The sequence below is a fragment of the Artemia sp. Qi Xiang Cuo genome, chromosome 13, assembly GCF_049724085.1.
Source record: "Artemia sp. Qi Xiang Cuo chromosome 13, ASM4972408v1, whole genome shotgun sequence".
NCBI lineage: Eukaryota > Metazoa > Arthropoda > Branchiopoda > Anostraca > Artemiidae > Artemia > Artemia sp. Qi Xiang Cuo.
This window is the reverse complement of record NC_142806.1, coordinates 12,224,448-12,239,661: the sequence shown is the minus strand read 5'-3', so window position 1 is coordinate 12,239,661 and position 15,214 is coordinate 12,224,448. Positions and strand designations below refer to the sequence as shown.

Here is a 15,214-nt window from a genome sequence, read left to right as displayed (position 1 = left end):
GAAATCAAGAGTTCTAGTAACCTTTTTAAGTGACCAGAAATGTTGGAGGGCAGCTAGCCCCCCTCCCACGCTTATTTTTTTCCCCAAAGTCACCCGATCCAAATCTTGAGATAGCCATTTTTTCAGCATATTCGAAAAATCTAATAACTATGTCTTTAAGGGTGATTTAAACACCCCACAGTCCCCTGGGGAAGGGCTAAAAGTTATGAATTTTGCCCATTGTTTACATATAGTATTTGTTATTGTGTACAGACGTTTACAGACGGAAGTATACAGACGTTTTCAGGGGGTGTTTTTCTGGTGAAAGGGGGGTTACGTCGGAGGATCTTTCTATGGAGGAATTTTTCATGGGAATAGGGAATTTTCTATGAAGAGGGAGCCAGATTTCCGTGAAAACAATCAAAAATAAATTTAACAAAACAAGTTTTTTTAACTTAAAGTAAGGAGCAACGTTAAAACTTAAAACAAACAGAAATTACTAGGTATATTAAGGGAGTTGCCGCCTCCTCAATACCATACCCTTTACGTTAAAGTTTTTTTTAGCACTTTTAAAAGAGCTTTTAACTCTAATTAAACGACCTTTGTGATTCAGGAGTCATTCTTAAAGAGTTGGGACAAAATTTAAACTTTAGCGTAACGAGCGAGGTAAAAACTTAAAAAAACCTAAACCCAATGAAAAAAAATCAAGTTGCGTTGCTAGAACAACATGAATTATTGCAGCAGCTTTTGACCACAAACGTGTTTGTGGTCATACTTTTGTTTTGCTTATTCGCTGTTGATAAGACTGTACTTTGTTAGCCCCTCACAATATTCAAAATTGGAAAAATTAGCCGCTCGTGACATACTTTAGTTTTACTCATTCGCTGTTGATAAGACTCTGTACTTCGTTAGCCCCTCGAAATATTTAAAATCATATGTCCTAGAAAAAATTAAACTGGCGAACTTTGTGTTCAAAATATTGCTTGTTGCAGTGGCGGATCCAGGGGGTGAGGGTGGCGCACCCCCCCCTAGCGTAGTCTAAAGTAGTGTAACTTACTTAATTAAATCAAGTTTGTGTTAATTAAACTTGCTCTTAACGTAAGTTTATCGGATCAACCTAGTTTGCGCCCCCCCCCCTAAAAAATTTTTTCGGATCAACCTATTTTGCCCCCCCCCCCTAAAAAAATCCTGGAACCGCCCCTGCTTGTTGTAGATAGATTTGGAGGAGCCATGGGCAAACTTTGTGGCTCCGATCATTAAGATTGAAAATTCGTACATGATTGCACTTTAAACAAGATGCAACGTATCTACTTTCCTGCTAAACGGCCCTGATTATAATATTGATATCTTAGGGGGGACAAGGGCTCTAAGTACCCCGCCTTTGATTTGTGTACACCGCTCAACAGAATCACAGTTTTACTTTCCCAACTTAGGATAAAAAGATGTTGTAAACAGGAAAATAAAGTAACCGTAAATTATATAATTAATAACTACTAGTGTATCAACAAGGCTCTACTGACCAGAACAAATTTTTTTCTTATTTTGAATTTTTCCTTGTATTACAAAACTCTGTTTTGCAACAAAAATGTTTACTTTGTCGGGTTTTCCCCTGTAAGCCTAATTGAGGATTATTTTTGTGGGACTTCTGAGGCAATTTCTAAGAAAAATGGATTAAGGTTAAACCTTTGCAAATACCATTGGGATAATGAATTTATATATAAGGTGGAGTTTGGCTTTGGAATCGGACTCCTCCAAAATAACCCTAAAATATTTTTCTATATATTATGGATAAGCCGCCTGTTTTGTTTTTATTTTCAAACTCCACTTCTAAAGGGAATCTTTAGCTTCTAAAAGGAAGCAAATTACTCATCATGATGATATTTATTGGACTAAAAGATGCTGTAGATAAGGTTTTTACAAAATTACGTGGTTTTTTGAAAGGGGGCGGGAGGATATGTTGACCAAATTTCTACTTTTAGATAAATAATTGAGAAGTGTTTGAATCATATGGCCCCTTAAGACCTGAGTTCTATTAATAATGAACAGGTATTTATTTCAGATGAAAGAATAGGTCTTGTGAAGGTACTGTCCTGGTATGGTATAATAAAAGATAAGTACAGTAAAGAGATAAGTATCATAAATGAGAATAATGTTGCTGCGATTAAGGTAGAAAGTGAGATTAGTAAGTTTGGAGTGGAATCAGGAGTGTAGTAGGGTTGGGGCCTATCCCCGTTTGCGCAAATTATTCCGGAGGACTTCGTCCTAAAGAATACGGCAAACGATACGGGAGAACATAGAATTGGATGGAACGATAAAGACTTCATAGAGATAGATTATTCAAATGAATTGGGTGCTCTATGTAAACGCACTTTTCAAAATGAATGAATGTTAGTATGTTTTGAGAGTTTAGAGTTAAAGAATATATTTAAAAATTAAAAATAAGAGGACCAAGTTTCTAAAACTAGGAACAAAAGAGAGAAAAGAGGTAACTTTAGGTAACGAGGAAATCGATCTAGCGGATAGCTTCAATTACCTGGGGAGGATTATTAATAAAAGTAGTGGATGAAGCATGGGCGTAGGGAAGAGGGGCAGCTGCCCCCCCTAGAACTTCACATTTACATTAGATATTAACATAAACTTTTCTTACGTTGAAATTTTTCTGTTGGATGTTCACTGTTAGATGGTTGAAAAAGCTGGAAATGAACAGAAATTTCCAAATATCGTTTATGATCCAAAAATATCCAAAAATGACTTTTTCAAAACTCTATTTTTGTTAAACAATAAAAAACTTTAGCGTAAAGAGCGAGGCGTTGAGGAGGGGACAGCCCCTTTCATATACGGAATAATTTCTGGTCGTTTTAAGTTTTAATGTCGCTCCTTACTTTCAGTTTCAAAAACTTGTTTATTTTATTTAAAGGCTGAAAAAGCGGGGGGTTTGGGGGGCAGTAGCCCCCCATCTGTACCTCCTAATCCCTCTACGTTTTAAGGTTCGAACTTGTGACTCAGCCTCTTTAACTCTTTAGAAAACGTAGTTTTTTTTCAAATAATTTCTGCACGTTTTTGTACAGTTTAATACTTATTATTGCTTGACTAACTGTTAGCTGATCGTGTCAGGAGTTAAAGTAGGGGGGCTGCCGCCCCCAAACCCCCCGCTTTTGAAGGTTCTTGTTTTATTTCATTTGTTTATTCTTTTGTAAGTATCACAACTAAAGAAACGTTCTTGCGTTAGTCTAGCCTAAACTTAGCTTCGAGACTATTGTCTTCTCAAAGTGTTCTCTCTGGGAGCTTTATCTTCAGGATTTGCAGTCAAAACTCTATCCACAGTAAATCAACACTGATTTGTTTTGTTATCGACTTGCGTCATTAAAATCTCTTGACATTCCTCAATCAGCTTTTGGCGGCATGCCTAAATTAACATGAAAAAGAGGTTTTTCGTAAATGTAAATTCGGGGGATAATTTTTTCGGTCTGAAAATATCAAAAGGCCCTAACAGGTCGAATTCCGGTTCGAATGAGTCCTCATTCACCCGGATCCGTTGCCAACTGTGGCCTGTAGGCGTGTCAGATAAAAAGAAATAATTTGATGAACATTAAGTGGCTATGTTTGGTTTTTGGAAAACAGGGAAGGAGTGATCGGATTGAGCTGAAATTTTGAGGATAAGCTCCCAGACCCTAGAAAAGCTTATCCTCTAAATTTCAACCCGATCGGACAACGTTAAAGGGGGGCTGTGGTGGGAGGGTCGAAACTTCCGGCCCACTTTCCTCCATGAAGATAAAGTTGGGGGGGAGTGAAATTTTGCATTTTTCTTAGTTTGAGTTTAGGCTACAAAATGCGATCACCGCCGTCTCTCTGCGACCGCTAGGACCAGAAATCGCTTAACATTGCGGTGGGTCGCCTCTTTAAAGAGGCACAAGTGTGCCTCCTTGATTTATGGTGATTATTGATGAACAAAGATTTCAAAAGGTAAGATAGAACTTGCTGGTGATGTGAGGTTTTGTGAACTACCGATGTAACTTCCTCTTCAGCTCCCCCTTTCCATCGCAGAATCGGCTGCCTCCCCCCTAGACAAGATGCTACATGCGCCCATGGAATGTAGTAAAGAATTGGAAAATAGAATAGCCATGGCACATAGTGTTTTTTCACTGTTCAAATAAGTTTAGAAGAATAGGAAGATAAGTCTGCGAACTAAGATCAGTATATTGAAAGCCACAGTAATGGCGGTGGTTAAGAATGATTTTGAAATGTGGTGACAGATTGAAAAAGATTGTGCTCTTTAGCCTTCCATCTATGGGCAGAGGTATGCTCTTTAGCCAATGGGATGGGCAGATGCAAGGTCGTACCCAGGGAGGGGTAGGGGATTTGACCCCCTCCCCCCTGAAATGCTTGTCTAACTCATAAAAACGTAACAAAAATGGATATAAACAAATTTTTTATGCGTTTTCTGATTTTTTTGTGTAAAACCCCCTGAAAAAAATCTTTGAGTAACCCCCTCCCTCAGAAAAAAATCCTGGGTACGGCATTGGGCAGACCAAGGCCGTACCCCCCAAAACCCCCGAAAAAAATCTTTGAGTACTCCCCCCCCCGGAAAAAAAATCCTGGGTACAGCCTTGGGCAGACCAAGGCCGTACCCCCCGAAAACCCCCCGAAAAAATCTTTGAGTAAAACCTCCCCCGAAAAAAAAAATCATGGGTACGGCCTTGGGCAGAGTTGTAGTAAAAAGAATGGATTTAGAAGAAACGGGGGTACTTTTTAATTAAATGAAACACACTCAAGAATTACGCTTAGGTTACATATAAGAAAACCGGTTTCATAACCACAAAGGCAAGTGACGGGTGATAAAAAATTTTAATAAAAAAGAAAACTTTCTAATTTTTTTGTAGACTCCACCCCCCAAGCGTTAGCAACGCTGGCTGGCACAAACCTACAGACCAGAAAATTTCGTTTTTCGGTACTTTACTAGAACAACTAAATTTTTGCTAATTTTTTCATTAACAAAAATATGCTTGTAATTATGCCCATGAATCATCTACAGGTAATTAAATCGCTGAATTTTTGTTTTGGCTTTTACCCGGTTACCGTTACCTTCCATTGAATGTTCGTCTTTCATTACAGTACTCAAAGAACCTTTGGATTGTATCTATAATTTTAGTAGTTATTCTTGCATGTGTAAGTAATCTTTTCTTTCTCTTTTCGTGGGGGCTGTCAAAAGTAGCTCTATTTTGGGGCAGAGACCCAGGATGGTTAGTGTTTTTGGATAAATTTGTTGAATGTTATTTCAGCAGCTGAAAGATAGACATACAGTTCGATTCCAGGGGCGTAATTTGCTATGTGGCAGGGGGGTGACTGTCCCCTCCCCCAGTTTGCCATCCAAGCTGAAATTTAGTTTCTTCAAAAATGTTGTCAAAACTAAGATAAGCGTGTATAATTCAAGCATCCAGAGAGACGGGTCGGTTCTGTCATTTTCACTTAATTTGGGGAAATTGACTAAAATTTTGCCTCCCCTGTTAATTTTAATTAAATTGCGCCATTATTCGATTTGCCATTCAACGTTCATTCAACGTGCCATTCAACGTGCCATTCAACGTGCCATTCATTATTCGATTTGCCATTCATTCGATTTGCCATTCAACGTTCTTTCCGAGTGTAATAACCGCTATTGTCGTAATTACGTTCCATTCTCCCACCTCCTCTTAAGGGATAAGGCCTTGGTTTATGAAGCAAAATTTGCTGGTTTTCTTGTCATTTTTTTCTTTTCAAATTAAGATTTAAGAATTTTCTTAAAATTTTAGTGGAATGATTAATAATTTGTTTTGGATATGAAAAATCATCAAGAACTCTTCAAAACACAGAGGTTGGATGCTTAACTTTGAAAGCAGGGACGGATCCAGGATTTTTTTAGGGGGGGGGGGCCAAAATAGGTTAATCCGATAAACTTCCGTTAGGAGCAAGTTTGATTAACGCAAACTTTAGTTAATTAAGTAAATCACACTACTTTAGACTACGCTAGGGGGGGGGGGCCCCCTCTCCCCCATCTGGATCCAGCACTGTTTGAAATACTGTTCATTTACTGAAAAAATCAAACCCTTCCTCGCTGGCTTTTTTGTTTCATTATCCCTGTAACTGTAACTATGCTTCCATGCTTTTGACTGTTTCCAATAGTTTTCATTACAGCTTGATTCTAATGAAGATAAACCAACACTCTCACTTTTATTTCTTGTCGCAGATTGTTCAGTTTGCTTTTTCTCATAATTGTAAAGAAATCCGCTGATTTTCTTGTCTTTTTTTTATTTTGTTTGCTTCAAGTTTGTATTATGGACCAACTATTGATGACAAATAATGTAAAAAAAATATTCAAGTATGCAGCTGTAAAATTTATGTTATTTGTCACATCCAAGGATGTTCCTAGGGTTGCTGGAAACTAGAAAAAAAATTACACCCCCCCCCAATCAAAAAATTGAATGTGACCTAACAAATCACTAGCACAGTCATCTATAAAACGGGGGTCTGTTTTAGACCCGACAGTGATCCCTAGCTACTGATCTTACTAAGAGACTTCTTTTTAATCCATATTTTTGTGGGAATGGCAATTTTCTTTTCTAAGGACAAAATCGGATTTTACAGGCGCTCTTTTGCTGTATGGCTTTTGCCCCCTCCCTCCAATAATGTGGAGAAAAAAAATATTATAAATCCCATGCCCCTTGACTATCCGGATATGGACCCCTCTTCGCCCCCCTCCCACTAATAAAAATGCTGAAGATTTTCCCCTGCCCCCCTCCCACAACTCTGTACTGGAAATAGGCTATATTCTGCTGATTTTGATAGTATTTATTCTCAAAGACATGCTATCTTTTTGTTATTGTTTTGCGTTTTGTACCGACTTTGGTACTTCCGTATCATATGATACACACTCTAGAATACGGATCGCGAAGATGAAACAATAACTGGTTTTCACAGTCTTTATACCAGACAATTAGCTTCGGCTTGGTGGGAAACTACATTGTGGCTATATTTTAATTAAATATTTAGTTGTTATTTTGGTTAGGTTAGATATATAATATAATGCGTTCTGTCCGACCCCTACCATAATTCTTTGTTGTATTTTTTCACGATTTTTTAACCAAAGTACTGTATTTTCATCAAAGTTTGTTTATTTCATTAGCATTCGCCGAACTTCATTTTTCGTGTCTGTACCATATAATATGGAAATATTCAGCCTTTTTATGAGAAAAAAGTACAGAAAATACACAAAGCCACAAAAATCAGCAAGATTTCGGATATTCCTAGGGTTCAGACCACAGTATAGAGAATGTACAGTAGCGATTTCTTTTTCAAAACTTGACACATATTTCATACCGCGCGTAAAGACTCTAAGCCGTGTCGTCACAGCCTAGTTCAGTTGCTAGCTTGCTACCAAAGTATAAACACCTGCTGAACCAGAACTGACAAACCTATCCTTTCCACACAAAAAAGTGACCCTTTGTCCGCGTCTCTGAGGACGATTCCATACCTATATGAACCTGGCAAGTAAATCACGAGTTCCGGAGGTGATTATACTTGTTTCGTAAAAACGATCTTGAATTTAATTTATTGGCTCGGAGCGATTAAGTAGTACAACATTTTCCCTCTAGAGGCGCTGAGGTACGCGGGGTTAATTTTGGAGAGTTTTGACTGTACTTGTTCAGTAGATGATTATACTTTTCTTGCTACTCAGGTTCTCCATAAGCTCATCGTGATGTGTACATCGGAATCACACGTGCGCGAAGGCGGAGTATGAATCTTGCGTGGTTTTAGATCTGTGTCATATATTTTTAATGGAGAGTATAGCCTTTGTCGCTACTGTAGGTTCAGGGGCATTAGTGGGAAAGGGGAAACCAGGACACAGTTAAGCCGGGAATGACTCTGAAAATTAATAAATCGGAAATAACGTAGATAAGAAACTAACGTAGATAACGTAGATGATAAATACGTAGTGGTTGTCCACTTCTGAAGGAACAATCTGTAACAAGAAGTACCATTAAATTCCTTATTTCATTCTATTTGAGCATGCTCGCTTTTATGACAATGACCCCCCCCCCCCCGCCCGCCGCCTGAGGAAAGGATGTGCATTTTGGTTGTCAATATCTCAAGAATGACTGAGGGTATTAAGTTGAAACTTTCACGGATGCTACTTTTACTGCTTCTGCTCTTACCATTAAACAAGATCAAAAGGCTGTAAGTACATCCAGGTTGTCAAAATAGAATAAATAGGCTACAATATCTTAGGAATAGAATAAGGTATCAAGTTTCATTTTTCATTTTCAATGAGAACCACTAATATTTAACCCCCCCCCCTAAGATGAAAAAATATAGCCCGAGTTTTATATACTCAGTGATTTTTCGATAGCGCGGCTCTTTTCTTTTCGCCGCTTGTTTACTCTTTGAATTAAAGTAATAAGAAGAAATACGAGGCGTTACCCCTACCAACGTTAAACAATACGCGCAAATAAAGAAAAGAAAATTGTTAAAGAGGGTTAAAAAGCGTAATAAAGATTCAAGATTCTGCAGTTTTTCCACGCCCCAAAGAATAATTGGGATTCAGGCTCTCTTATGGGGAACCCTGCCTATGCTCATAATGTGTTTTTCGGGTTGGACAATCCTGCTTCTTCTTTCATGGAACTATGACTTACCCACCAATGCTCCAATGGGCGAAGGTTCCTCTCAGGATCCATCTGGGGATCAACCAATTCCTGCGGATCCATCATCTAGGACATATAGGGAATAGTTTATCAAAAATTAATTTTTCGATTTGTAAACATGTGTTTACTACATTCTAGAATTTTTTTTAACATTTTATAGCTCGTTCTTTTTATTAGAAATAGCGGTTGTTTAAGTCACTGTGTTAAATTGTCAATCCATTTTATTTGAAGATACCAATCAAATTGCAATTTATGTTAAGTTATCAGTCAAAGACAACAAATTGAACAATGAGGCTCAAAATTCTGGCGAGAACTTAAGGATTCTGGGTAAATCTAACTTGTTCAAGTACCTACCTTTTCTTTTACTGTTTGTTGTTTTGTTTTTTATATCTGGTCCTCCAAAATGTTTCTGTTTCAGAGTTGTAAGCTTGTTGAACAAATCGTCAAGGTCTGAAAGGGTAGGTTGCAGATGGCACACCTCTTTAAAAGGATTAGAATTCTTCTCTTTTTGTTTGCCTTTCGACAATCTGTCCTGAGGTAGTTCACAGCTCACTTAAAAAAATATGGGTAAATCTGCCGTTCATAAACCGCAATTCAAAGTCATAACTTCTCGCATTTTTGTTCACCGTGTAAGGAAGAATACATATTTTTGTTTGTCTTTTTTTCACATTAAATAAAAAAACAAGTTTTTTAAACTGAAAGTAAGGAGCGACATTAAAACTTAAAACGAACAGAAATTATTCCGTATATGAAACGGGCTGTCCCCTCCTCAACGCTTCGATCTTTACGCTAAACTTTTTTATTGTTTTAAGAAATAAAGTTGTGAGACAGAGTCAAACTTTAGCGTACAGAGCGAGGCGTTGAGGAGGGGACAGCCCCTTTCATATACGGAATAATTTCTGTTCGTTTTAAGTTTTAATGAAAAAATTTAAAGTTCAGTTCTAAATTTTTCCGTAGAAGATAGGAAAAGTTATACTATGATTGTGATTATTTTCCGTGAAGATGAAAAGTTTTACTTTAATTCTAAATTTTCTTAAATTTAGTTTCGACTTTTCAGATACAGATGAAAAAATTTAAAGTTCTGTTCCAAATTTTTCACTGAAGATAGGAAAAGTTATACTTTGATCGTGAATATTCAAGTTCTCTTCTTAATTTTACCAAAGAACATAAATCAATTCTAATTTCTCCAGAGTAAATAAAAAGCAAAGTAAACTAGAACTCGTACAAAAAAAGCGGCGCATTCCTGCGGCACATTTTTGCGGCGCATTCCTGCGGCGCATTCCTGCGGCACATCCCTGTGGCGCATCCCTGTGGCACATCCCTGCGGCGCATCCCTGCGGCGCATCCCTGCGGCGCATCCCTGCGGCGCATCCATGCGGCGCTTCACCCGGCCCGCGGCGCATCCCCCTGCGGGGGCATCCCCATGCGGCGCATTCCTGGCCCGCGGCGCTTCTCGGTCCCGGGGGACCTTTGAGGACTGGGGGAGGGCATTTGGGGTCCGGGGGCCTTTGAGGACCAGGGGAGGGCCTTTGAGGGTCTGAGGAGGGCGTTTGGGGGCTGGGGCTCTTTGGGGGTCTGGGGGGCCCTTGAGGACCAGGGGAGGGCCTTTGAGGGTCTGAGGAGGGCGTTTGGGGGGCTGGGGCTCTTTGGGAGCTTGGGGGAACACAGAGTTTCATCCTCAAATCCTCTTCCAAAATCTCTTCAAAAATCTTCTTTTAAAATTTCTCTAAGTGTTTCGCCCAAATAATCCCATAACCTGTCTAAAACAGTTTCGCCCAAATAATCCCTAAACGTAATTCAGCGTGTTCCTTTTGTTTTTGGCATCTCTGCGCTAATGCATTTCAAATTAATAAGAAACCTGATTCCCGCGCTAAAACAATTCATCGCTAAGATGTTTCTTGGAGAATTGTTTCCATGGCCTTTGGCTATTAATATCCTTTGGAGTTCGACCAAAAGAGTTGTTTCCGAGGCAAAGACATTAATGACTTGGATCTATTCCTGGAGAATCGTTTCTAGGCGGAAATTTTTAAAGTCTGACAGATGATGTCATTGGTTGATTGATCTGTCAAGAAAGGGGAATTAATTTGTTGTTTATAAGGGGAATTATTGATTCACGATAGGTGAATTGAGGTCGACAGCACAGGTGTTCCAAGGTCGATGTTGTTGTTGTTGTAAGTGCACGCTCTCAGCGAATGTCAAAGTCGATGTTGTTGACACACTTTGATTACGCAATCAATTTAGGTCATTGACCCCATTAACATCGTGTTCTCCCTAATGACTCTATGCCAATATATGGTGTGGGGTCACGACTGGTACCCCCATCTCTACTCTCGGGCTATATTTTTTCATCTTAGGGGGGGGGGTTAAATATTAGTGGTTCTCATTGAAAATGAAAAATGAAACTTGATACCTTATTCTATTCCTAAGATATTGTAGCCTATTTATTCTATTTTGACAACCTGGATGTACTTACAGCCTTTTGATCTTGTTTAATGGTAAGAGCAGAAGCAGTAAAAGTAGCATCCGTGAAAGTTTCAACTTAATACCCTCAGTCATTCTTGAGATATTGACAACCAAAATGCACATCCTTTCCTCAGGCGGCGGGCGGGGGGGGGGGTCATTGTCAGAAAAGCGAGCATGCTCAAATAGAATGAAATAAGGAATTTAATGGTACTTCTTGTTACAGATTGTTCCTTCAGAAGTGGACAACCACTACGTATTTATCATCTACGTTATCTACGTTAGTTTCTTATCTACGTTATTTCCGATTTATTAATTTTCAGAGTCATTCCCGGCTTAACTGTGTCCTGGTTTCCCCTTTCCCACTAATGCCCCTGAACCTACAGTAGCGACAAAGGCTATACTCTCCATTAAAAATATATGACACAGATCTAAAACCACGCAAGATTCATACTCCGCCTTCGCGCACGTGTGATTCCGATGTACACATCACGATGAGCTTATGGAGAACCTGAGTAGCAAGAAAAGTATAATCATCTACTGAACAAGTACAGTCAAAACTCTCCAAAATTAACCCCGCGTACCTCAGCGCCTCTCGAGGGAAAATTTTGCACTACTTAATCGCTCCGAGCCAATAAATTAAATCCAATACAGCTTTTACGGAACAAGTATAATCACCTACGGAACTCGTGATTTAGTCGCCAGGTTCGTATAGGTATGGAATCGTCCCCAGAGACGCGGACAAAAGGTCACTTTTTTGTGTGGAGAGGATAGGTTTGTCAGTACTTGTTCAGCATGTGTTTATACTTAGGTAGCAAGCTAGCAACTGAACTAGGCTGTGACGACACGGCTTAGAGTCTTTACGCGCGGTATGAAATATGTGTCAAGTTTTGAAAAAGAAATCGCTACTGTACATTCTCTATACTGTGGTCTGAACCCTAGGAATATCCGAAATCTTGCTGATTTTTGTGGCTTTGTGTATTTTCTGTACTTTTTTCTCATAAAAAGGCTGAATATTTCCATATTATATGGTACAGACACGAAAAATGAAGTTCGGCGAATGCTAATGAAATAAACAAACTTTGATGAAAATACAGTACTTTGGTTAAAAAATCGTGAAAAAATACAACAAAGAATTATGGTAGGGGTCGGACAGAACGCATTATATTATATATCTAACCTAACCAAAATAACAACTAAATATTTAATTAAAATATAGCCACAATGTAGTTTCCCACCAAGCCGAAGCTAATTGTCTGGTATAAAGACTGTGAAAACCAGTTATTGTTTCATCTTCGCGATCCGTATTCTAGAGTGTGTATCATATGATACGGAAGTACCAAAGTCGGTACAAAACGCAAAACAATAACAAAAAGATAGCATGTCTTTGAGAATAAATACTATCAAAATCAGCAGAATATAGCCTATTTCCAGTACAGAGTTGTGGGAGGGGGGGCAGGGGAAAATCTTCAGCATTTTTATTGGGGAGCAAGAGGGGTCCATATCCGGATAGTCAAGGGGCATGGGATGTATAATATTTTTTTCTCTCCACATTATTGGAGGGAGGGGGCAAAAGCCATACAGCAAAAGAGCGCCTGTAAAATCCGATTTTGTCCTTAGAAAAGAAAATTGCCATTCCCACAAAAATATGGATTAAAAAGAAGTCTCTTAGTAAGATCAGTAGCTAGGGATCACTGTCGGGTCTAAAACAGACCCCTGTTTTATAGATGACTGTGCTAGTGATTTGTTAGGTCACATTCAATTTTTTGATTGGGGGGGGGGGGGGTGTAATTTTTTTTCTAGTTTCCAGCAACCCTAGGAACATCCTTGGATGTGACAAATAACATAAATTTTACAGCTGCATACTTGAATATTTTTTTACATTATTTGTCATCAATAGTTGGTCCATAATACAAACTTGAAGCTAACAAAATAAAAAAAAGACAAGAAAATCAGCGGATTTCTTTACAATTATGAGAAAAAGCAAACTGAAAAAATCTGCGACAAGAAATAAAAGTGAGAGTGTTGGTTTATCTTCATTAGAATCAAGCTGTAATGAAAACTATTGGAAACAGTCAAAAGCATGGAAGCATAGTTACAGTTACAGGGATAATGAAACAAAAAAGCCAGCGAGGAAGGGTTTGATTTTTTCAGTAAATGAACAGTATTTCAAACAGTGCTGGATCCAGTTGGGGGAGAGGGGGGCGCCCCCCCCCCCTAGCGTAGTCTAAAGTAGTGTGATTTACTTAATTAACTAAAGTTTGCGTTAATCAAACTTGCTCCTAACGGAAGTTTATCGGATTAACCTATTTTGGCCCCCCCCAAATTTTTGTTCACAACTATTTGCCCCCAAAAAGTCCTGGATCCGTCCCTGCTTTCAAAGTTAAGCATCCAACCTCTGTGTTTTGAAGAGTTCTTGATGATTTTTCATATCCAAAACAAATTATTAATCATTCCACTAAAATTTTAAGAAAATTCTTAAATCTTAATTTGAAAAGAAAAAAATGACAAGAAAACCAGCAAATTTTGCTTCATAAACCAAGGCCTTATCCCTTAAGAGGAGGTGGGAGAATGGAACGTAATTACGACAATAGCGGTTATTACACTCGGAAAGAACGTTGAATGGCAAATCGAATGAATGGCAAATCGAATAATGAATGGCACGTTGAATGGCACGTTGAATGGCACGTTGAATGAACGTTGAATGGCAAATCGAATAATGGCGCAATTTAATTAAAATTAACAGGGGAGGCAAAATTTTAGTCAATTTCCCCAAATTAAGTGAAAATGACAGAACCGACCCGTCTCTCTGGATGCTTGAATTATACACGCTTATCTTAGTTTTGACAACATTTTTGAAGAAACTAAATTTCAGCTTGGATGGCAAACTGGGGGAGGGGACAGTCACCCCCTGCCACATAGCAAATTACGCCCCTGGAATCGAACTGTATGTCTATCTTTCAGCTGCTGAAATAACATTCAACAAATTTATCCAAAAACACTAACCATCCTGGGTCTCTGCCCCAAAATAGAGCTACTTTTGACAGCCCCCACGAAAAGAGAAAGAAAAGATTACTTACACATGCAAGAATAACTACTAAAATTATAGATACAATCCAAAGGTTCTTTGAGTACTGTAATGAAAGACGAACATTCAATGGAAGGTAACGGTAACCGGGTAAAAGCCAAAACAAAAATTCAGCGATTTAATTACCTGTAGATGATTCATGGGCATAATTACAAGCATATTTTTGTTAATGAAAAAATTAGCAAAAATTTAGTTGTTCTAGTAAAGTACCGAAAAACGAAATTTTCTGGTCTGTAGGTTTGTGCCAGCCAGCGTTGCTTACGCTTGGGGGGTGGAGTCTACAAAAAAATTAGAAAGTTTTCTTTTTATTAAAATTTTTTATCACCCGTCACTTGCCTTTGTGGTTATGAAACCGGTTTTCTTATATGTAACCTAAGCGTAATTCTTGAGTGTGTTTCATTTAATTAAAAAGTACCCCCGTTTCTTCTAAATCCTTTCTTTTTACTACAACTCTGCCCAAGGCCGTACCCCTGATTTTTTTTTTCGGGGGAGGTTTTACTCAAAGATTTTTTCGGGGGGTTTTCGGGGGGTACGGCCTTGGTCTGCCCAAGGCTGTACCCAGGATTTTTTTCCGGGGGGGGGGAGTACTCAAAGATTTTTTTCGGGGTTTTGGGGGGTACGGCCTTGGTCTGCCCAATGCCGTACCCAGGATTTTTTTCTGAGGGAGGGGGTTACTCAAAGATTTTTTTCAGGGGGTTTTACAAAAAAAAACTTCAGAAAACGCATAAAAAATTTGTTTATTTCCATTTTTGTTACGTTTTTATGAGTTAGACAAACATTTCAGGGGGGAGGGGGTCAAATCCCCTACCCCTCCCTGGGTACGACCTTGCATCTGCCCATCCCATTGGCTAAAGAGCATACCTCTGCCCATAGATGGAAGGCTAAAGAGCACAATCTTTTTCAATCTGTCACCACATTTCAAAATCATTCTTAACCACCGCCATTACTGTGGCTTTCAATATACTGATCTTAGTTCGCAGACTTATCTTCCTATTCTTCTAAACTTATTTGA

General features: G+C 38.8%; 1 protein-coding gene across 2 annotated transcripts in view; it reads right to left on the bottom strand.

The window, feature by feature from the left end:
* The window catches only part of ced-6 (PTB domain-containing adapter protein ced-6), a 123,578-nt gene that overhangs the window by 102,051 nt on the left and 6,313 nt on the right, over window positions 1-15,214 (bottom strand). Inside the window, exon 1 of one of the 2 annotated variants that reach the window (XM_089099631.1) lies at window positions 14,195-14,245. The exons of the other annotated variant lie outside the window; for it this stretch is intronic. The gene's annotated coding sequence lies outside the window, so the exon portion shown is untranslated. Of the gene's footprint in view, window positions 1-14,194; window positions 14,246-15,214 lie in introns of those variants that run through there. 2 annotated transcript variants of the gene reach the window in all.